The sequence below is a fragment of the Schistocerca serialis genome, chromosome 5 (genome assembly GCF_023864345.2).
Source record: "Schistocerca serialis cubense isolate TAMUIC-IGC-003099 chromosome 5, iqSchSeri2.2, whole genome shotgun sequence".
NCBI classification, from domain to species: domain Eukaryota; kingdom Metazoa; phylum Arthropoda; class Insecta; order Orthoptera; family Acrididae; genus Schistocerca; species Schistocerca serialis.
In genome coordinates this window covers 655,925,723-655,949,234 of record NC_064642.1, presented here as the reverse complement: position 1 = coordinate 655,949,234, position 23,512 = coordinate 655,925,723, and positions in this window count along the sequence as shown.

Here is a 23,512-nt window from a genome sequence, read left to right as displayed (position 1 = left end):
GGGTCACGTCCTCCATAAACAGCCCTTTTCAATCTATTCCAGGCCTGTTCGATAGAGTTCATGTTTGGAGAACAAGGTGGCCACTGTAGTCGAGCGATGTCGTCATCCTGAGGGAAGTCATTCACAAGACGTTCACGACGGGGGCGCGAATTGTTGTCTATGAAGACGAATGCCTCTCCAATATGCTGCCGATATGGTTGCACTGTCTGTCGGAGGATGGCACTCACGTCTCGTACAGTCGTTACGCGCCTTCCATGACCACCAGCGGCGTACGTCGGCCCCACGTAATGCGACCACAAAACAACAGAGAACCGCCACCTAGCTGCACTCGCTGGACAGTGTGTCTAAAGTGTTCAGCCTGACCGGGTTGCAGCCGGTCGCTGTTCCCGAGCGGTTCTAAGCGCTTCAGTCCGGAACCGCGCTGCTGCTACGGTCACAGGTTCGCATCCTGCCTCGGGCATGAATGTGTGTGATGTCCTTAGGTTAGTTAGGTTTAAGAAGTTCTAAGTCTATGGGACTGATGACCTCAGATGTTAAGTCCCATAGTGCTTAGAGCCATTTTTGACCGTGTTGCCTCCAAACACATCTCCGACGACTGTCTGGTTGAAGGCATATGCGACACTCACCGGTGAAGAGATCATGATGCCAATCGTGAGCGGTCCATTCGGCACGTTGTTGGGCCCATCTGTACCGCACTGCATGGTGTCATGGTTGAAAAGATGGACGTCGGGAGGGAAGTTGCGCATCGTGCAGCCTATTGTGCACAATTTGAGTCGTAACACGACGTCCTGTGGCTGCACAAAAAGCATTACTCAACATGGTGGTCTTGCTGTAAGGTTTCATTCGAGCCATAATCCGTAATTTGGGGTCATCCACTGCAGTAGTAGCCCTTGGGCAGTCTGAGCGATGCATGTCATCGACAGTTCCTGTCTCTCTGTATCTCCTCCATGTCCGAACAACATCGCTTTGGTTCATTCCGAGGCGCCTGGACACTTACCTTGTTGAGAGTCCTTCCTGGCACAAAGTAACAATGCGGACGCGATCAGACCGCGGTATTGACCGTCTAGGCATGGTTGAACGACAGACAACACGAGCCTTGTACCTCCTTCCTGGTGGAATGACTGGAACCGATCGGCTGTCGGACCCCCTCCGTCTAATAGGCGCTGCTCATGCATGGTTGCTTACATCTTTGGGCGGGTTTAGTGACATCTCTGAACAGCCAAATGGGCTGTGACTGTGATACAATATCCACAGTCAACGTCTATCTTCAGGAGTTGTGGTAGCCAGGGTGATGCAAAACTTTTTTGATGCGTGTATAACAGACAATAGGAGTAGAAATGACGTCAAACCACATGTCCGTGCAATTCACGCTCTGTTTTCCCCCGCTACAGTTTCGGGGCGGCACATGTTCTGAGAATGGAGCGTCCTCATGAAAAGTTGAGCGCAGTTCCTGCTGGCTGCGATTCGCCAAGGTCAAATAAAAGTTCACAGACGCCGTAGCGGCGACCACCATTCGTACAGAGTCAGGGGAGGAACAGAAAGCACGAAATCAGAACCTTGGTGCTCCAGGTCGGTGTCTGGTGGTGGACTGTGGTTCCATCACTGGCAGATAAACTGCAAGGAAGACTCAGAAGTAGAGTGTGATGATGGCGATGATAATGTTGGTGACGATGATGATGATTAATAATAAAGTTTCAATGTCTGAATTTACGTCTATCGTCACTGTTGCTGTGGGTGTTGTAAATTTCTGAGGCCTCTGAATAAACACAAAATGTTCAAATGTGTGTGAATTTCTAAGGGACCAAACTGCTGAGCTCATCGATCCCTAGACTTACACAAGAATTAAACTAACTTCAACTAACTTATGCTAAGAACAACACACACACACCCATGCCCGAGGGAGGACTCTAAACTCCAGCGTAGGGGTCGCGCAATCAGTGACATGGCGCCTCTTAACCCCTCGGCCATTACGCGCGGCGAATAATCACAAAGAACTTGTTTCGTTTGGGACGTCGTGTCAAAAAGTGCTGAAGTTGTCTGCCAGTATCGTCTTGCATTAACACATATACATTGTATTTGGACAAATGGTTCCGCTCCAGACAATATGACCCAATTTCCGGCACAGAAACTTACTCCCGTCTTTAGATGATTAAAAGGATTGCTAGCGCAGGCAGCTCTGTGGTTTAAATAAAGTCGATTTTGATCAGTGATTACAGTGATTTACGTTTGAATAGCGGTTTTTAAGTTAAAGTTCCTACAATTTAGAAGTTTTCAACGGTGTCTCGAGCTATTTCAGGTGAAATAATGGTTTAATATACTTTTGGAAACTTTCACCCACTGTGTTTTTATAGAGTTGTTTGTGGTTGAAGTCATTTATCAAATTTAGTACGGTAGTTTTCTGTTGACGTTTCTTATTATTTATAGTGAAATATTTCGGTAAAACTTTCGTTCACTGTGTTTAATTTCGTTGAGTGTTGCAGTGGTCACTTGAATTTTTTGTTTTAGGTATGAAATTGTGTGAAGTTTTTGTGGTATTGGTATTAGTTGTGGTTTAGATGCGTTAATAAAAGTGATTGCTTTCTTAGTAGAGAGCGAAATTCGAGATCACTATTGTTAGTTATTTAAATAGCTCTACTGTTGTAATTGAATTTAAGTAACGTAGACGTTTAGTTTTTTCAGTAACTGTTAACATTTTACCATGAGTGAGAAGTTTGGGCTTTGTCGTAGGTTCCTGAGCAGTGGGTTACGGTGTGAGATTTGTTCGAAGTATTTTCATTGGGGGAATGCAGTAGGGGAGCCAGTGGGCATTCTAGCGAGATCCTCTGCTGGAAATGCAGAATTTGTATCAGAAATAAGTTGATAGAGGAAAAGGAGCGTAAAATCTGTGCCCTTTAGGTGTAATTAGAAAACGCAAAGGAGGAACTACATAGGTTGAGGAGGGTGAAGGCCGCTGGGGAATGGGAGTTAACAGTTGGTAAGAAGGCAGCTAGGAGGAAGAGATATTCAGACAGTTGAACTTTAGATTTGACCAACTGTCAGAGTAGTGGAGAGGGTCTCTAGCAGCTGTAGGTATAGGGAACATGCAGCAGTCCTCAGCTACAGGGAGACTACGCCAAATGCAAATTCTAATAGAAAGAAGAAGGTTCTGCAGGTCGGTAATCCGCATGTCAGAGGTGTGAGCCAGCAGTTGCAGGTACTGTTGGAGAGCGAGTACCAGGTCACCAGCATTGTGAAGCTTCGTGCAGGGTTGGCTCAGGTGACTGTTAACATAGGGGAGTTATGAAGGAATTGTATGAAAGAGGGCCAGTTAGTGATTGTGGGTGGAACTGGGAATAGTCTTGACAGGGACAGGGAGTATGATGTAGATGGTGACCTGGTAAAGATAGCTACTCAAACTGGTGGCCTAATGTGCACTGCGTGCAACTGTTTCAGTGTCAACATCGGCCTCATCTTAATGCTGCTGTTAGAAGTGTTAACATAGTGCTGGAAAAGACGCTGATGGCGGAGCGCATGACTCACATTCCATTGGTGCCAGTTGAGTCTATCAATAGTGCATGGGCTGCACTTCAATAGGTATGGGAAGGGGAGACTGCCAAAGCTTATAGGTGACAAAGGAATCGCCTTCAGAGGAGGTCAGATATCCAGGTAGTGAAGGAATTAGCATATTTCATCAAAATATAGGAGGTATTAGATATAAACTTAGTGAGCTGCTTATAGATGTTGACTCTGACATTATTGATATATCAGAGCACCACTTAAATAATTTAACAGTTCGGAGGAATGCTGTACTAGCATACAGATTAGCTGGTTCTTTTTCAAGGAGTTCTTTGTGGAGTGGGGGAGTGGCCATGTATGTAAAAAACAGTATTCCATTTGAGTCCATAGACGTATCGCGGCACAGCACTGAACAGGTATTTGAATGTTGTACAGGGGCAGTTGAATTTAGTGAAACTAAACTTCTGATTGTTGTCATTTATGGGTTACCTAACTCTCACTTCACAGCATTTCTTCTCAAGCTAGTGAAGGAGCTTGGTTCACTTTACAGGAAGTACCAAATGTTAGTTACATGTGGTGACTTCAATACTTATTTTGTATGTGATTGTGCAAGAAAAAGGATGTTGGAAGATCTAAACTCATATGCTCTTTTGTAGCTGTGTTTTTTTCCACCCAGGTGCAGGGGAACAGTAGCACAACCATAGACAATATTTTTATTCATTCTTCATTACTAGATGGGCATTCTGTTAGAAATGGTGAATGGCCTTTCAGAACAATGTGCACAAATTTTAACACTAAAAGGTTTTTGTACTCAAAGAAAGGTTATATATAAGTACAAACTATGTAGAAAAGCTAATCCAACAACAATAGTTTTCTAAACCTCGTTAAGAAACAAGAGTGGCAGGAGCTCTATAGTGCCAACAACATAGATGACAGATATAATGCTTTCCTTAACACATTCCTCATGTTCTTTGACAGTTGCTTTTGTTGTCATTAAGTCCCCCAACTCTGACTTCAGTACATTGCAGATACTCATAGGCGTTTGCAGAATGTCTACAGAGACCTGGCAGTGAACAAAGGCACAGTCAATCGTTGGGTGAGGCGTCTGTCTCCATCACAACAAGGTCCTGCAAATCTGTCCGATCTCCAGCGTGCGGCAGCTGTGACTCCTGCAATGCTAGAACGTGCGGACACTCTTATTCGAGATGATCGACGAATCACAGTCGAACACCTCACTGCAGAATTTAACGTTTCTGGTTGTAGTGCTGACACACTCGTCCGCCATTTGGGGTACTCAAAGGCGTGTGGCTGCCGGAGTCCTTTCCGCCTAACTGAAGACAATAAAGAGCAACGAAGGACCACCTGTGCGGAATAGCTCGCGCGCTACGAAGCTGATAATGACAAATTTTTGTCGAACATCGACACAGGCGATGAAACATTGGTTCCATCAGTAAGAACCGGCAATCCATTGAGTGGCGCCACACCTCACATCTCCTCTCCTCCGACTAAAGAGTTTCAAGCCGCACCCTCAGCCTGGTGAAGCAATGGCGACAGTTTTCTGGGACTCTGAAGGGGTTATTATGCTTCATACCCTCCCTCATGGTGCAACAATCATTTCGTAAGAGCATTATGCTACCCTCAGGAAATTTAAGAAATAACTTCAGCATGATTGTTGGCACAATAATGTAAATCAACTTCTCCTTAACCATGACAACGCAACGCCTCACACAAGTCTGCACACTCGAAGGGAATTCATAAAACTTCATTGGACTGTTGTTCCTCATCCACAATACAGCCTGGATCTCGCACCCCTTCCAACTTCCACCTACTTGGCACAATAAATGATACCCTCGGCGGGAAGCAGTACTTAGACGATGTCGAAGTTATTGATGCAGTTCTTTGAAAGTTGCTTTTTATTAGAACATTCTAAACAGGGTACTAGCAGTAAGTAAAAGGCAGCCTGGACGGCTGACTAGTGGGATAAGGATATCATGTATAACAAAGTGGGAATTGTATCAAAACTTTAGGAGAAGTTACAATCGAGCTACAGTAGCCCATTATAAACATTATTGTAAGGTGTTTAAAAATGTTATTAGGAAAACATAGAGTTAATGGTACGCAAATAGAGTAGCTAATTCATAGGATAAAATTAAAATTATAAGGCCAGTCGTGAAGGAAGTGTCTGGTCAGCAGCACAAGGTCAACGATATAAAGTAAGTTCGTAGTAAAAAATACTTCTGTTACCTAGAAGTCAGACATATGTACAATATTTAACAATCACTTTCTGAATTGTATAATTCTCTTGGAAAATACCTTTCTGAGACTAATGTCTGAAATACTCCTCTATGATACTGACAAGGAGGCGATTGAGTCAATAATTAAATCACTGAAGACTTTGAACTCTCATAGATATGATGGAGCACCTAGCAGATTATTTAAGTACTGTGCTGGACGTATTAGCCCTGTCCTTAGCCATATTTGTAATTTTTCCTTCAAGAATAGTGAGTTTCCTGAACGATTAAGGTACTCAGTAGTAAAGCTGCTTTATAAAAAAGCAGAAACGGATAATGTAGACAATTTTAGACCTATTTCTACATCATCAATCTTAGCTAAAGTTATTGAGAAGGCTGCATATGCAAGGATAATTGATCATTTTATTTCACATAATTTGCTATGTGATTTAAAAACTGAAAATGCTATATTCTCTTTCCTCTGCGTTGTACTGGATGGATTAAACAAAATATTTCGAATGCTAGGTGTCTTTTTTAATTTAACTGTGGCGTTTCATTGTTTTGATCACAAAATATTGCTCTATAAGTTGCACAATTATGGAATATGGGGAATAGCTCACAATTGGTTCAACTCTTACTTAAGTAACAGACAGCAAACGGTCATTATCCATGGTGTTGAGAATGGCTATGATGGGGGGTTTGTGTGGGGTATGATCAAGTAGGGGGTGTCCCAGGGATCAGTGTTGGAGCCACTCCTGTTCCTTATTTACATAAATGATATGCTCTCTAGTATTATGTGTAACACTAAATTATTTCTGTTTGCTGATAAGCTTGGTAGTAAAGGATGTTGTGTGCAACATTGGCTTGGTTTCAAATAGTGCAGTGCATGACCTTAGTTTATGGCTTGTAGAAAATAAACTAATGGTAAATCACAGTAAGACTCAGTTTTTACAGTTTCTAACACACTCAACAAAACCTGACGTTTTAATTTCACAGAATGGGCATATAATTGGTGAAACTGAACAGTTCAAAAGGTTTAGGCGTTCAGATAGATAGTAAACTGTCATGGGAAGCCAACATATTGGATCTTGTTCAAAGGCTTAATGCTGCCATTTTTATTATTCGAACAGTATCTGAAGTAAGTGATAGTTCGACTCAAAAAGTAGTCTACTTCTCTTATTTTCATTCACTTGTGGCATGCCACTGTGGCCAAGCGGCTCTAGGCACTTCAGTCCAGGACTGTGCTGCTGCTATGGTCGAAGATTCAAATCCTGCCTCGGGCATGGATATGTGTGATGTCCTTATGTTAACTTAGGTATACTTAGTTCTAAGTCTAGGGGACTGATGACCCCCAGATGTTAAGTCTCATAGTTCTTAGAGCCATTTGAACCATTCACTTGTGACATGTGGTATTATATTTTGGGGTAACTCTACCTATTCTCAAAGGATATTTTTGGCTCAGAAATGGGTGGCTTGGGCAAAAGCAGTGTAAGTTTGTGAACCTCTTGTCATCCCTTGTTCATTGGTCTACATATTCAGACATTGTTAACAACATCAGCTTATTCCAAAGAATTGGTAGTTTTCACGCAGTTAATACCAATCAGAAATCCAGTCTGCACTTCCCTGACTCTTGTGCAGTAAGGTGTGCAGTACACTGCTGCATCCATTTTCAATAAACTACCAAAAGAATTCAAAAATCTTAGCAGTAATCAATGTGCTCACAAATCAAATAGAAACTGGTCAGTTTTCTCATGGGTCACTCCTTCTATTCTGTTGAGCAGTTCTTTGAAAAATTAAGCTGATTCCCGTGTTATATTATTCACCGTGTTTTTTTTAATTATGGCTTTTTGCGTTCATAAACATTTTATTTTATCTATTATTACTTTTATGTTGTAATTGCATGTACTGACACATTCCATGACCTTGGAAATTTGCTCCTCAATTTGGTCCTGTGGAACTAGTCATGTAAAATAAAAAAATATCAAATAACCATACATGGTTGTAGGAAGCATCTACTGACGCAAAAAAATATTAACTCAGACGAATGGTTTCCCCTCTGTACTATACAAACTGATTCCCAGCACAGCTACTTATGCCCCTCTTTATGCAATCAAAAGACTTACCTGCGAGACTTAACTGCACAAACAACTCTAGTGGGTTCACAATTTCTGGTGTAACAGTGGCGCCAAAAGAAAAATGTAATCTTGTGCCTAAAAGTGCTGCCTCTTGTGGCAGTAACAAGAAATACGAGGTATGTTATTTTCACAGGCTTTGTCATTTCAGGACAATTTCCCCTAACACACAGAGAAAAATTGACCTTTGAATCAATAAACAGGGCACAAAAAAATTTTCTTTCCTTGACCTACAATACTTCTGAAACTTCTTTTTATTGAGAGCTCCCACCTTGACTTAATCCTCCAACTTATGCAGGTGAATGAATCGCTACGTACATGTGCTGACCCTTTCTTTGCTAGGGTTCTGTGCGTCAGTCTGTAAAAATGGAAATCTTATAAGATTATACTGTTGTCCGTCTGTCTGTCTGTCCAACTGTTAAAAGCCATTTTCTCACACACGGGTATAGGTATCAACTTGAAATTTATTCACATACTGAGGTCGCTAAGTGGTGTAAGAAAAAGAAGCTTCTAAGCCAGTGTAGTCAAAAGATACAGCCGTTTATGTCACTTTCTTGGTATTCGCAAACTGACTCATCAAAACCTATAGGATCCTTTGCATTGGCCTAGAAAACAAAATTTGGCAAGAAGCAAAGTTTCAAACTACAACCAGAGGAAAAGAATGTGAAGATTGTAAATCTGTAACTACACCACATGACAAAAAAAATTTTTTCTCATATATTATGAGACGTCTGTCTGTCTGTCCATCTGTTAAGACCCCTTTTTCTCAGGAATGGGTACACACATCATGTTGAAATGTGTGTCACGTACTGAAGTCTATGGTAGAGTGACAGCATAATAAATATTAGCTTCTAATTCAATGCAATCAAAAGTTATGGAAATTTCTGTCATATTCTGATACTCGCAAATTCGCTCACCAAAACCTATAGCGTACTTCCAGTTGATCTACAATGATGACATTTGGCAAAAAGGAAGGTTTTACAGTACAACCAAAGGGAAAAAATCCGGAAACTAAATGTCTAATTACGTCACACAAACAAAATTTTCTTTTGTCATTTGTTTTCTGACTGCAAACTTGAAAGGAAAGCAATCAGTAGTTCTGTATTCAGGCTGACTGGATCACAACGGTAAAACTCAAACATCAGGCAATGACCAGTACAGTTATTAACACAAGTGACACTGCAAATGCATGCGCACAGTAGCGGTTACATGTTGTACTTTGATTTTCTGTCTAGTATCTGCATCAAAAGGAACGAAATCTTGCATGGGGCTATGTTTAAACCAGCAAATAATGTAAAATGGCTTAAAAAGTCTCCCTAAGCGGGATTTATTCTCCCAATAGTTAACTCAGCACAATTTCAACGTTATTTTTCACTAATAACATACAGTGTGAACAAGTTCCTGAGAACAGAGTCTTTGATTCGTCTGCAGTACATTTGGAAATGTCTTCTCTTGAGCACTCTCTCTTAATGTAAATTGTGAACTTTCACAGATGAATGCACTGCTGCAAACATCACATATTTTCCTGGTTGTTATGTAGCCTTTGTATAGTTAAGGTATGGTTAGAGATTTATAATAGGCCTATATTAAAAAATACTTATATTCCTTGTGTTTTAAAACTTCTTAGAGTAAAAGTGGTGCAAGTGCAAAAACTTCTTATTTACTTTGCTATATTTTGAAGGTTATTTGATACAATACACATGATATGCACAGAACAATAAATGTTCATTAGAAAACAGTGATATGTTAGTAATTAAACATAAATTAATATGAAAAGCTGAAAAACGATAGGTTATCAGCAAATGAATATATATGTCAGTGGTTCAGAGACATACAGTAGACGACTATTCATAGTCACTTTCTATAATCCTCTCACAGTCAGTATCTACAGAATCATAATCATTTCCTTCTGAGGTATTCCTCAAAGAACATCCTTCCGGGGCAACACTCATGATGCTGTATCATTGTGATGTGCATTTTCCTGTCTTCTTTCTTCCCATCTTTGACCATGTCCTTTTCTTTTGTCCACTCCTTCTTCTTACACCCATGGTAACTGTTCTCTGGGAATGTGACACATTGTTATAGAACCTGTGATAAAGTGATTGGATGTAGGTCTTCATCTGTTGAAGATTCTCCATCTCACAAAATTTATTTCAAACTATTACTGGTGCAAGACAGCAGAAGAGGTATTGTCAGGGAACCAATACTCAACCTGCTAAAATATGTTTCTATAAACTCAAGACCGCAGTACAGTTAATACTTGAAATCATTGTTAGAGGTTTTTCTTTGCAGACTCAGAGCCACCTGGTATTCCCACACTGTATTTTGTTCCCTTCTGTGTCTTTAGCATCTTTATCCTCTGCTAAATCACCTATGGCTTTAAGTCAATGAAAGTTTTCTGTTTTCATTTCCACTATGATAAACTTTATGCAGATCTGCTTTACTGCTTCCATCTCATCTTCAGGAACAAATACATGTCTGAAGTGTTCCTTTGTCTTTTCAGAGAGACCAATATCTTTATCACATTCCATATATGTTGGCCAGCTTCAAGACATTATGATCTAATCTAACAAGATTCTGGTTTAGTGTAAAGATGTATAAATGGTATTTCAAAATATGGCATGTTTAAACATTCATTAAATATTACAATAATTACTCTAAAAAGCAAGCACATCAGGTTATTGATGTCCTTTCAAAACATACAAACCTAATCCTTCATTAAAAATAGCAGCAGTTCTCCTTTTGTCCGCCATTTCACTTACATCAATTTTCTTCTAAATGCAGAAAAGGCATTATCTTAGAGCTTACACTTTATCATCACAGAGTTTGGCTCTATGCAGGAAATCGCTTGTACTTCTTTTTCTCAAAAGCGATCCACACTTTAGTTTTCGAAATGTGCATTTAGATCAATTTCTTGTGAAATGTCATTTGTATCACTTGTACCATCTGCCCTCAGTTGTGATATATCATATTTATTACTGTACTAAACCTCAAGAGGTGTAACTGCCATTAGTTGTATCTGCATTTGCAAGTACTATAGCTGGTTCTTGACAGAAACAGACTAAAAGACATTTGGCTTCCAGTCGTTCAAGACATCTTACTATAAATGGTGACTTGTGTTAATTTTTCACAGGTGAACATGCCAGAGAGGGTGGAGACACAAGTCAACAAACGTCACATAGCCTCCAATACGTTAATTAGAAGCTGATTTGTCTACTGCGAAAAGTCGGGCTTTCGATGTGTGACAATTAAATACCGAGACTCTTGTGAGAAATGGCGCTTCTTACACACTAAGTTATAATTAACTTCTATTGGTTTCAAAAGATTCTCCTCCCCTGTCTATAGACAGCTATATACTTATCTTCCATTGTTCAAAGAATGGTACAGTCAGCAGTTGTCATGTTTTTCAAATACACAAGTGTTTTCCTTCTTCTTCTTCTTATTCTTCTTTTACCTTTTCCATGTGCTGAAGATATGTTCCATTCAATGCACATTCATTTTTGGAATGGATAGAAGCGACATGACTGAGACAACCGGAAGATTTTGGATCACAGGAATGCGTTTGTCCACTAAAAGCTGCTTCACATGTATGGCAATGTGAGCTAGTGCGTTGCCCTGGTGAATAATCCATGTGTTTTCTTCCACAAATCTAGTCTTCTTTGCTCTCATCTTTATTAGGACTCCTCTCTGCATTTGTGATTAATAGTTTGACACTAACATCCCTTCTCAGTCATCGTAAAACTCGTGAGGTCGAAAAAACGACACGCATTGCCTTCAGTTTTGACTTGGTTCAAAGTGGGGTGGGAATCTTAATTTGACGTATGGTACGGCTCTGTACTTCCAGCTGCAGGCCAAAGGAGACTCACTAGTGGAAAGGGGGCTTCTTGACTTTGTACTCAGTTACTATTGATAATAAAATGAGCCTAATTATACCATATTATACTGATCAATTATGTGCATTGTTGTCCCAATAATAGGGGAGGGGAATCTATTTCAACTTAGAACGCTGGGCAAAGTTTCCCTTGCGATGTCTTGCCTCTTGGGCGGATAAATAGTATACTGAATGTGCAATGGTCGTATTGGATCCTGAGTCATTAAAGGTAAAACATCTGAGACCTACACTTTCTAATTGATCTGACAAAAGAGGAAAAAAACAAATAAATGCCATGGATACCCTAAGATCTTTCATGACCATGCAGTGATGAAGCTATTTACTTACATCCAGTATGCAATTTCTTTGACAGATTGCTGATATCATAGAAATAATATCTAAGGGAGATATCTTAAATGACAATTAACCTTCATTCAGACATCTGCTTATTTATTACAAAGTTTTATGCCAGACTGGACACGTGAAAAACAAAGCCAATTTTATACTACTTTAATCCCTTACATACACACAAAGAAGAGGTGGATTTCGTTGGTTTGGTATGGTAATTCAGTGTGACAGTCTCTTTATATGTTCGGGATAGCAATCTACTTTATAATGGACCTATGGACATGTCCTTGCTTAGGAACTCCAGAGAGAAGGAATATATACAATATGTTCCAGGAAGCTACAGATTATTCATTTGGTACGATGATTATTAGTGCTAAGAAGTTTACACTCAAAGCTTGAATAGTTGATGACCATGTGGCATCTGACACCACAGTAAGAAAAATCATGAAGTCCACTCAGCACTGACTTTTGAACAAACAAAATTAATAACTCCTCACCCCTGTAGTTGCAAATTAGGATCACAGTGGAGAACTAGTGAAAAATTATTCAATGATTTCATAGCACAACCTCAAGACTTAGTGCAAAACCAATGCAACAACTTGGCTTCATGATGTTTAAGTTCCAGTTAATATGATTAAATTTCACATTGAAAAGCAGTAACAAGTAATGTGTATCAGTCCCTACTCCTCATGGTACTGACACCAGCATGTTTGATGAGGTGTCATTTATAAAATCTAAACTCTACTTAACATCTAGCTCCACATTTCATCAGAACATGTGTACTCACTAGCTGCTAGAGTTCAAAAATGTGTAAAACTAAAACTCACAAACATCCCTTGGACTCTATGTATAGGTGTAGATCTTTATGAAGGAGCAGCAACTGGCCAATCCATAATGACTGTTAAAAAACATCGGCCACTAGGCCAACTATAGAAGATGGAAAAGGGTGAGGGTCATTGACTCTAGGTTATTTCTGAACAGAAAAAAATTCGAGGAAGTTCTAGATACAGAACACTCTATAAAAAGCGAAGTCAATCTTGAAATTTTGCACAAAATGGATGTACATAAAAGAATGGAAACTGTGGAAGCAATGGAAATTTTCATTCATAATATAAAGAGTAGTGACTATTCTTAAAGAGATAACTGGATTCAAGAAGTTGGAGGTCTTTAGTAGCCTTAAACCAGTACTAAAGCAATATATTTAAGAAGTTCCAGCATAAAAAAACAACTCTCACAGGTACTGTGAATATCTCTGGAAAGAAACAATAGTCGATATGCATCCACACACTACATGAACTACCATATGTATTTAAGATAATCAGGAAAACAGAAACAATTATTCCATACAGTAATGGTTCCTAAACTTAGGCAGAATTGCCATAACTGATAATTAAGTTCTAGAAACTTCTGTGTGAGATTCTACAGGGTCTATCAAAAAATTCAAGTTTAGAACAGCAGGATAGCTTGCTTCTGCCAATGAGACTAGTTTCTGTCAGGCAGACATAAAAAAAATATCCCATGACTCCGAGAGATAGGCAGAAAGGACTATCTTTAACTTGAAGCTATGTCATCACCTTCTTGCCTCATACAGATAACTGCAGTAGGACTTTGTATATGGAAAGAAATTACGCTGTTCATCGCTTCCAACAACAAAATTGAAAATAAAATAAACTCAAATCTCCAGCAGGAAATACTCCTCAAGTCATTGGCAAGTGACAGGCAAAAATCTACCTGACAGATGAATAAAACAGTAGTAAGTCAGAGAAATATAAAATTATGAAGTGGGTACAAAAATAATAGAACTCTTTAATCACTCTGACACCTGAAGAAAAATTGCCACAGAGATCACTGTTTTGATCAAAGAAATTTGTTAATCCTTGCACCACTGGATATAATTATGTATAGAGAGGACTCTAATTCCAAAACAACAATTTCATCTTTCCTTTGTGATGAGTTATCAACTAAGTGACTACCATTTGTTAATAAACACATATAAATTGATCTACAAGATGAATCATATCATCTGAAAACATATACACAACAAAAGATATTGATTGTCCTACTTGGGCTTATTTTGGATGCTTGTGAAACCCAAAGGTTTAATAACAAAACTAACGAAGAAGTTGCAGGTTCAAAACATATGAATAAAATTACTTGGCCTCAAATTGTCAGTTGGAAAAACGTAATTCTGAACATACATAATTTAAAAGCACATTTCACAGTTCCTAAGAGTAAAGAAAGTAAAGAGTAAAGAAAGTATCATTCATTATATCAGGTGTTACAGCCATGCAATGTAGAAACAGAAGTCTATTTGACTCATTCCAACAGCAACTACACATGTTACAAAATCTTACACTACACATACCTAATACAGGCAAAACAAAACTGTAAGAATACAACTAAATGGTAAAGCCAATAACATACAACTCTCATAAAAATTATCCACTGAAATGAAAGAAATCACGTTCTGAGCATTTCAGTTGATCCCCAATCATTTGGAAAGACAAGTCTTTACATGCAGGTGTTCAAAGAGAGAAGACAGCAATAACATACCCATATATCAAAGCAAAGACTCAACCAATAAAACGACCGAAAACACATTACACAAAATCAAATTATACAAGCAATAAGAAAACTTGATTGTCAGTTTGAACACGTGTTCATATAGAAATTACCAAGGAAGTGATACAAAAACGTCTCTTACATTTAAAGACTAGCACAAAAGTAAAAAATTAACATCCAGTGTCAGGCACAAAATTAATGAAAATATATCAAAGAAGTAGAGAGTACATTAACTTCGTCTATATTTGGCACTCATGGAATATGAGAAAAATACTTCAACCAATTACTGAGGCGTAACACACAATATCTCAACATGGCAGTCAACTTTACATTTCATTCACTTGAGAAAAACTGGTTCATAGACTGATGTAGTTGATTGACACTATCACTATCACACAATGTCTGCATGGTAGGAGAGGGGTGGTGATCAAAGTGTCAAAACTTGTTAAAACAGCTCTTTTTAATATGAGAACTTACAAGTCTGAAGACCGTTTTCGTAAACCTGTACATCTACAAAAATTTTGTTTTGAGTCATATATAAATTTATACCCCCCCCCCCCCATGAACCACGGACCTTGCCGTTGGTGGGGAGGCTTGCATGCCTCAACGATACAGATAGCCATACCATAGGTGCAACCACAACTGAGGGGTATCTGTTGAGAGGCCAGACAAACGTGTGGTTCCTGAAGAGGGGCAGCAGCCTTTTCAGTAGTTGCAGGGGCAACAGTCTGGATGATTGACTGATCTGGCCTTGTAACACTAACCAAAATGGCCTTGCTGTTCTGGTACTGTGAATGGCTGAAAGCAAGGGGAAAATAATGCCGTAATTTTTCCCGAGGGCATGCAGCTTTACTGTATGTTTAAATGATGATGACGTCCTCTTGGGTAAAATATTCTGGAGGTAAAATAGTACCCATTCGGATCTCCGGGCGGGGACTAATCAAGAGGACGTTGTTATCAGGAGAAAGAAAACTGGCGTTCTACGGATCGGAGCATGGAATGTCAGATCCCTTAATCGGGCAGATAGGTTAGAAAATTTAAAAAGGGGAATGTATAGGTTGAAGTTAGATATAGTGGTAATTAGTGAAGTTCGGTGGCAGGAGGAACAAGACTTTTGGTCAGGTGAATACAGGGTTATAAATACAAAATCAAAAAAGGGGTAATGCTAGAGTCGCTTTAATAATGAATAAAAAAATAAGAGTGCAGATAAGCTACTACAAACAGCATAGTGAACGCATTATTGTGGCCAAGACAGACACGAAGCCCATGCCTACTACAGTAGTACAAGTTTATATACCAACTAGCTCTGCAGATGACGAAGAAATTAATAAAATTTATGATGAGATAAAAGAAATTATTCAGGTAGTGAAGGGAGATGAAAATTTAATAGTCATGGGTGACTGGAATTCAAGAGTAGGAAAAGGGAGAGAAGGAAACACAGTAGGTGAATATGGATTGGGGCTAAGAAATGAAAGAGGAAGCCGCCTGGTAGAATTTTGCCCAGAGCATAACTTAATCATAGCTAACACTTGGTTTAAGAATCATGAAAGAAGGTTGTATACATGGAAGAACCCTGGAGATACTAAAAGGTATCAGATAGATTAGGAACCAGGTTTTAAATTGTAAGACATTTCCAGGGGCAGATGTGGACTCTGACCACAATCTATTGGTTATGAACTGTAGATTAAAACTGAAGAAACTGCAAAAAGGTGGGAAATTAAGGAGATTGGACCTGGAAAAACTGAAAGAACCAGGGGCTGTACAGAGTTTCAGGGAGAGCATAAGGGAACAATTGACAGGAGTGGGGGAAAGAAATACAGTAGAAGAAGAATGGGTAGCTTTGAGGGATGAAATAGTGAAGGCAGCAGAGCATCAAATAGGTAAAAAGATGAGGGCTGGTAGAAACCCTTGAGTAACAGAAGATATATTGAATTTGATTGATGAAAGGAGAAAATATAAAAATGCTGTAAATGAAGCAGGCAAAAAGGAATACAAACGTCTCAAAAATGATATCGACAGGAAATGCAAAATGGCTAAGCAGGGATGGCTAGAGGACAAATGTAAGGATGTAGAGACATATCTCACTAGGGGTAAGATAGATACTGCCTACAGGAAAATTAAAGAGACCTTTGGAGAAAGGAGAACCACTTGCAGGAATATCAAGAGCTTTGATGGAAACCCAGTTCTAAGCGAAGAAGGGAAAGCGGAAAGGTGGAAGGAGTATATAGAGGGTCTATACAAGGGTAATGTATTTGAGGACAATAATACGGAAATGGAAGAAGATGTAGATGAAGATGAAATGGGAGATATGATTTGCGTGAAGAGTTTGACAGAGCACTGAAAGACCTAAGTCGAAACAAGGCCCCCAGAGTAGACAACATTCCATTAGAACTACTGACAGCCTTGGGAGAACCAGTCCTGACAAAACTCTACCATTTGGTGAGCAAGATGTATGAGACAGGCGAAATACCCTCACACTGCAAGAAGAATATAATAATCCCAATCCCAAAGAAAGCAGGTGTTGACAAATGTGAAAATTACCGAACTATCAGTTTAATAAGTCGCAGCTGCAAAGTACTAACGCGAATTCTTTGCAGACGAATAGAAAGACTGGTAGAGGCCGACCTCGGGGAAGATCAGTTTGGATTCCGTAGAAATGTTGGAACACGAGAGGCAATACTGACCCTACGACTTATCTTAGAAGAAAGATTAAGGAAGTGCAAACCTACGTTTCTAGCATTTGTAGACTTAGAGAAAGCTTTTACAATGTGATTGGAATACTCTCTTTCAAATTATTAAGGTGTCAGGGGTAAAATACATGGAGCGAAAGGCTATTTACAATTTGTACAGAAAGCAGATGGCAGTCATATGAGTCGAGGGGTATGAAAGGGAAGCAGTGGTAAAGGAAGGGAGTGAGACATGGTTGTAGCCTATCCCCGATGTTATTCAATCTGTATATTGAGCAAGCAGTAAAGGAAACAAAAGAAAAATTCAGAGTAGGTATTAAAATCCATGGAGAAGAAATAAAAACTTTGAAATCGTAATTCTGTCAGAGACAGCAAAGGACTTGGAAGAGCAGTTGAACGTAATGGACAGTGTGTTGAAAGGAGGGTATAAGATGAACATCAACAAAAGCAAAACGAGGATAATGGAATGTAGTCGAATTAGGTAGGGTGATGCTGAGGGAATTATATTAGGAAATGAGACACTTAAAATAGTAAAGGAGTTTTGCTATTTGGGGAGCAAAATAACTGATGATTGGAGAAGTAGAGAGGACATAAAATGTTGATTGGCAATGGCGAGGAAAGCGTTTCTGAAGAAGAAAATTTTGTTAACATCGAGTACAGATTTAAATGTCAGGAAGTCGTTTCTGAAAGTATTTGTATGGAGTGTAGCCATGTATTGAAGTGAAACGTGGACGATAAATAGCTTAGACAAGAAGAAAATAGAAGCTTTCGAAATGTGGTGCTACAGAAGAATGCTGAAGATTAGATGGGTAGATCACATAACTAATGAGGAGGTATTGAACAGAATTGGGGAGAAGAGGAGCTTGTGGCACAACTTGACTAGAAGAAGGGATCGGTTGGTAGGACATGTTCTGAGGCATCAAGGGATCACAAATTTAGCATTGGAGGGCAGCGTGGAGGGTAAAAATCGTAGAGGGAGACCAAGAGATGAATACACTAAGCAGATTCAGAAGGATGTAGGATGCAGTAGGTACTGGGAGCTGAAGAAGCTTGCACAGGATAGAATAGCATGGAGAGCTGCATCAAACCAGTCTCAGGACTGAAGACCACAACAACAACAACAATGAATTCATAAATTTTAAAGTGAGAGGAATCAACTGTGCTAGTTAAATTTTCACAAAACTTAATATAAACTACATTGAAAATATGTGAAGTGTTGCAATTTTTTGCTAAGCTGAACATCCGTTGGAAAAGAAATTTTCCAAAACTTAACATTTAAACAAAAAAAATTGTTTTGCATTCATTTCAAAGTAAAATATACCGTCCTTTTCAATGTTTATAATGATGAACTTCGATTCTTTCTCTAAATTTTCTTTTATTATTAATTGTAACAGTATTGTGCATGGATAAATGCCAAATAATGAGACACACTTATTACAATAATTAAGTAATTTCTTAAGTAAATAATTTTTTTCATTCTTCTCTCTTATATGACACATCAAAAAATCCGCTCTTCGAACAGATGTGCCTTTAGATTTCTATTGGCAATAAGGTTTGTGACCAGTGAACAAAGGCAAAACATTTTCATGGGCTGACTTTCGTTTGCAACCAAGGTGCAAGTTCAGAATTGTTTGTTCTTCAAAGATTTAACACCAAACATAAGTATAAGGTTCAAATGTTAATAATGCAAAGGTAAGTTACTTCTCTGTTAAAAGTTTATAAACGCCAGCAATTATGCTACTTGGGCTCTGTGCATTCAGTACAGCCTAAAACCCATAGATTGATACATTATATCTGTTTATGTTTTATCTGAATTTTATGTGAATTTTGTTTAAATTTTATATGAATTCAGAACGTGCTAGCAAAGGAGATATTCATCTCTAATTTCAGAATAACCTCGCAGATGTAAGAGAAGAAGGAATGATGACACTCAACAATGTGCAGGTGAACCTTATTAATCCTGTACACATGATCTCAAATCTATACAAACGAGCACCAAATGTAGTTGTTATGAAGCAACAAATTTTCACAAAATGTCATGTTAATATTTTAGCTCAGGATCTACATTAATGACACAGTAAACTAAGATATATTTGTTTTGAATTATATTAAGGTACTGAACCTAAAAGACGAACTGTTCCTTATGATATGACGAAAAACAAAAGATATATTACTTTAAATTATTTCATAACAGAAGGGGGATGGAGAGGAGATTCAATTTTGTGGTGCCACATTTAGAAAGGTTCTTACCTGGCGCCAGAATAAAAAATTTAGCTAATAAACGTATTCTTAGTGAAATGTTGAAAGAACAGGGGGAAGGTGAGAGAGATGACGGGAGCTATTATAAGGTGAGAGAGACGACAGAACCTATTACAATATATATTTTGAAAAACCACTACAGAGAGAGTCATTAATAAACAAGTAAATGTTCACAGTCCTATTTGAGTCCAGAATTAAGTATAAACCAAGTGTGGAATCGCTTCTGTGAAGGCTCTGTCAAGACAGGTCGCCTAAAGTTTTCCCTTTTCTAAATCAAGGATATATTTTCCAAATGTTTTAGTATACATTTTCGCAACCGTAGGTCCGACATGTTCTCCATTTGTGCAGAAGTCTTGTTGGAAAAGGTGTCAAAGACCTACATCAAAAAAATGACATAAGAAGAAATAAATATACTTCGCAACTTGAGGGCTAATAAGTCCCATCAAATTCTTTAACTAAAAGAACCAGATACCATCAGGGTATGTTTTCATTGCCACCAGAACCAGCCCTTTCAAAACTGTCTATTGGCAAATATTTTACTCATGACAGATCTCATTACATAATTGTATAGTAATCGAAGTAAATGTAGAAAAACAAAACACTATCAATTACATGTGGGTATGGCACTTGTAGCCAACCACATTCCTTCTGCTGTAAGAGTTTTTTTTTAATTTGGGAAGAAACATCAAGAAGCAAATAATAGAGGCTGACACTTTCTTAGCCTCATGAAATTCACGAAATAAAAATTCAGTGTTGATAGTTATGCTCTTTCGATTTTGTGAAGCATCAAAAGTTTTCAAAAAAATCCTGCATTAATTTCCATTCAAGGGACACAGTTACACGTTTCCGCTTCGTCTCTTTTCTATTTGTTTTGTTTTACTATTACTCGCGTAACAACTAATGTATGGGATAAAATATGTTACTACGAAAAGAGACCCGAAATACCTTTTAGTGATGCTGTGCTATGCCTTTCTTTGGATCATTAATTTTCAACAAAACAAAATATACTATGTTCTTATTGTTCTGGATCTGGCTTTCTATTAAAGGAACATTTTTTCGTTACTGTAACTCGCCATAAAGTTCAACATATCTTCCTTACTTTATAGTTATTGAAAAGGTTAATGAAAATTACTTCGTTCTCAATACTGATGTTACAGTACGCAATGATTGTTCAACATCATAATTTTGCAGTGGATTTTTGTTGACAGTAAAACAACAATAAGTACCACGACTAACACGAGAACATGAGACTATTATCGGAGAAAAAAGATGTTTTTACTATAAGGTTGCCAGACCAGAACTACGCACAGCAAGATTTCTTTTATGTTATGAAAGTAAATTATCTTTTTGCACTGTTAGTAATATATTATCAGCAGCCCGCATCAACCTGTAAAACACATCATAAAATCTGCTGCACTGCTCTGCAATTCCGAAGCTGAAAGAAATAATTTTACTTCACTATTACCTGCCCGCTTCCTTGCGGTATGATAGATTTTATGTAATGCAATTTGAATGCGCCGCGGCAACGGCTCGTTCGTTCGTAGCGCAGCTCTGCACCACGGATAATATTTAAATAACTGAAAATGTCTCAAAGGGATGGGATAAAATACCAGGCAAGCTTATTACAAATCATAATGCAAGGTTTCACTAAGTAACTCTATTCAAAACATTTAAACTATTCAATTAATTACACACTTTTCCAAGACTTTACTTAATGGCGTCCCTCTTACAAACTTGACAAAAGAATGCTACGCTAGCGTACAATATAACGTCACAGGCTATCCTACTCACGTAACTCCAAGAAGACGACAGAGAAATTAATGTTCGTTCTGTATTATTTATACTAGTCACATATTCTCATCTTTGTTTGATATTTATCGTCTGTGGCGGTTTCAGTACTCGCCGACACAGATATTATCTAAAGTAAATAAAAAAAAAAGTACATAATTTTATACAAGAACAAAACATGACACACAATGTTTTCTCTTTATTACATAATATGTCTTTTGCTAAGAGACGTTACAATGCCCCCTAGCAGCAATTGACTGACGTTAAGAATGTTCGGCAATATGCTGCCACTAACGTCCGTTTTGTCATTGTTTGTCACCTTATTTGGAATATTCACTATTCACTTGTTTGCTATTTTGCACTATAGTTTTAATCACACTCTTTATGTTTTTCTCACACTTTGCGAGGTGACCGTAAACCTAGTCCCAGGGTCATTACAGTTTTCTGGCTCCCCCATTCGGGCTATGTGCGGTCAGAAAACCTGGGAAAACTGCGCCAGAGCCATGGTCATCTCGCCTGGTTTGTCGTAATACGCAGTCTGATTGTTCATCAAAAACGGTTGGCATTTATCAAATGTTCACAGATATCGAAGGTTATTTATGATAAAATGTTAAACTTTTAGTTCCCTTGTTGAAAATGTACCTTTTACTCTCTTTCACATTCGTGGTAATATTTGTGTTCTGTGTCACACTAAAAGTCAATAATTAAATAGTTTTCCAGTAGTGTAATGGATTGTCTTTTCACTTACTCACGACCAATGTCCTACCATGGTATGGCATTCGTGTCAGTTTGCTTCACTAATATGACGAAAACATATAACATATATCATCGAACAAGTGAATGTTTTGAGTTTATACACAGTAAACTAAAGAAAAACTGTTTTTCACGAAATTTCGTGTTCTATAAATCATTTTCATGTTAGTACATTAACAGCGTAGTTGGTAATTTTCGGTTGAATGTCGACAATGTAGTACGGAGCGGGCGGTGCGAAGCAATTGTTGCGTAGCGTCGCCTGGAACGCGGCGTGCCAACGACCGCTGGGGTCGACGACCTGCTCGCCGTAACAGCGACGGCATGCTGGGGTGGCGCCCGCGCAGTCGTGAACTGCGCCGAACCATTCACCAATGTCGACGTGTTGCAGTTGTTTCCCGCGACCGGCTGGCTGTCGGCACGGCACTCGTCTCTGCTTCTCCACATGGCTCCCCGGCATAACGCATGAAACAAATATTTCACACCGGTGTACTGTCTTTAAGGATACAGATTATTAGCTGTGGAAGAAAATGCAACTTGGTTAAAAGCGTTTATTGTTCAGTAAGCCGTCGTTTCGCTGGTATGCACAGGATGTTTCGGCGTGATAACGGGTTTCTTGTGGCTTCACAAGTGAATCGCATTGTGACACTGGTATTCATGGTTCGTCACACGCACGTTGTACTACACACTTTCATTTGTTCTCACGGTCGATACGCTGTCAGAGCGTCTCTCAACACGTGAAAATGTTTCGGTTCATGCACACTAAATGTTTCCGTCGAGCGATGTTTGTTTGAATCGACTCCGAACGGATCACTAACTACCGTTTTTACACACAGTAAATTTACTGTTCGTTGAGCACTGCACTATGACAGGTAGTCACTCAACACTTGACTTATACCTACGTATATATTGGTGCAGATACAACAGTCATTTTCTGTCCCTGCTGCACACAATATTCCGTCCTTTCCTGGATTGTTTATGCACACAGTTTATTTTTAATGCATATCAACTGTTCTTAGCATAATCACTATCATCTACATTGAGTCCATTGTGTTTACCATGTCATTACACACTTTTAGTACTATTACTAGGCATATATGGCTTTTTTGTAATCATTTACAGGTGTGTGATTTTTGGTACATAGCTTTCTTTTCCTTTTTCGGTGTAGCTTGCCAGGTTATCACCCATGTAGCAAACAGGTTTTACCATGTGCATGACAGCTGGACTTGGGCATATTGCTCAATAAATACTTCATTTAGTATTAGTATTTTTTTTAACTGATCTGTCCTACAGGACTACAGTGTAGTTTCCGCATTGATTGACTTGATTCGTGTACCGCGTAATTAATATTCAAGGACGTGTACCAAGTACACGGGCTTCAATTGAAGC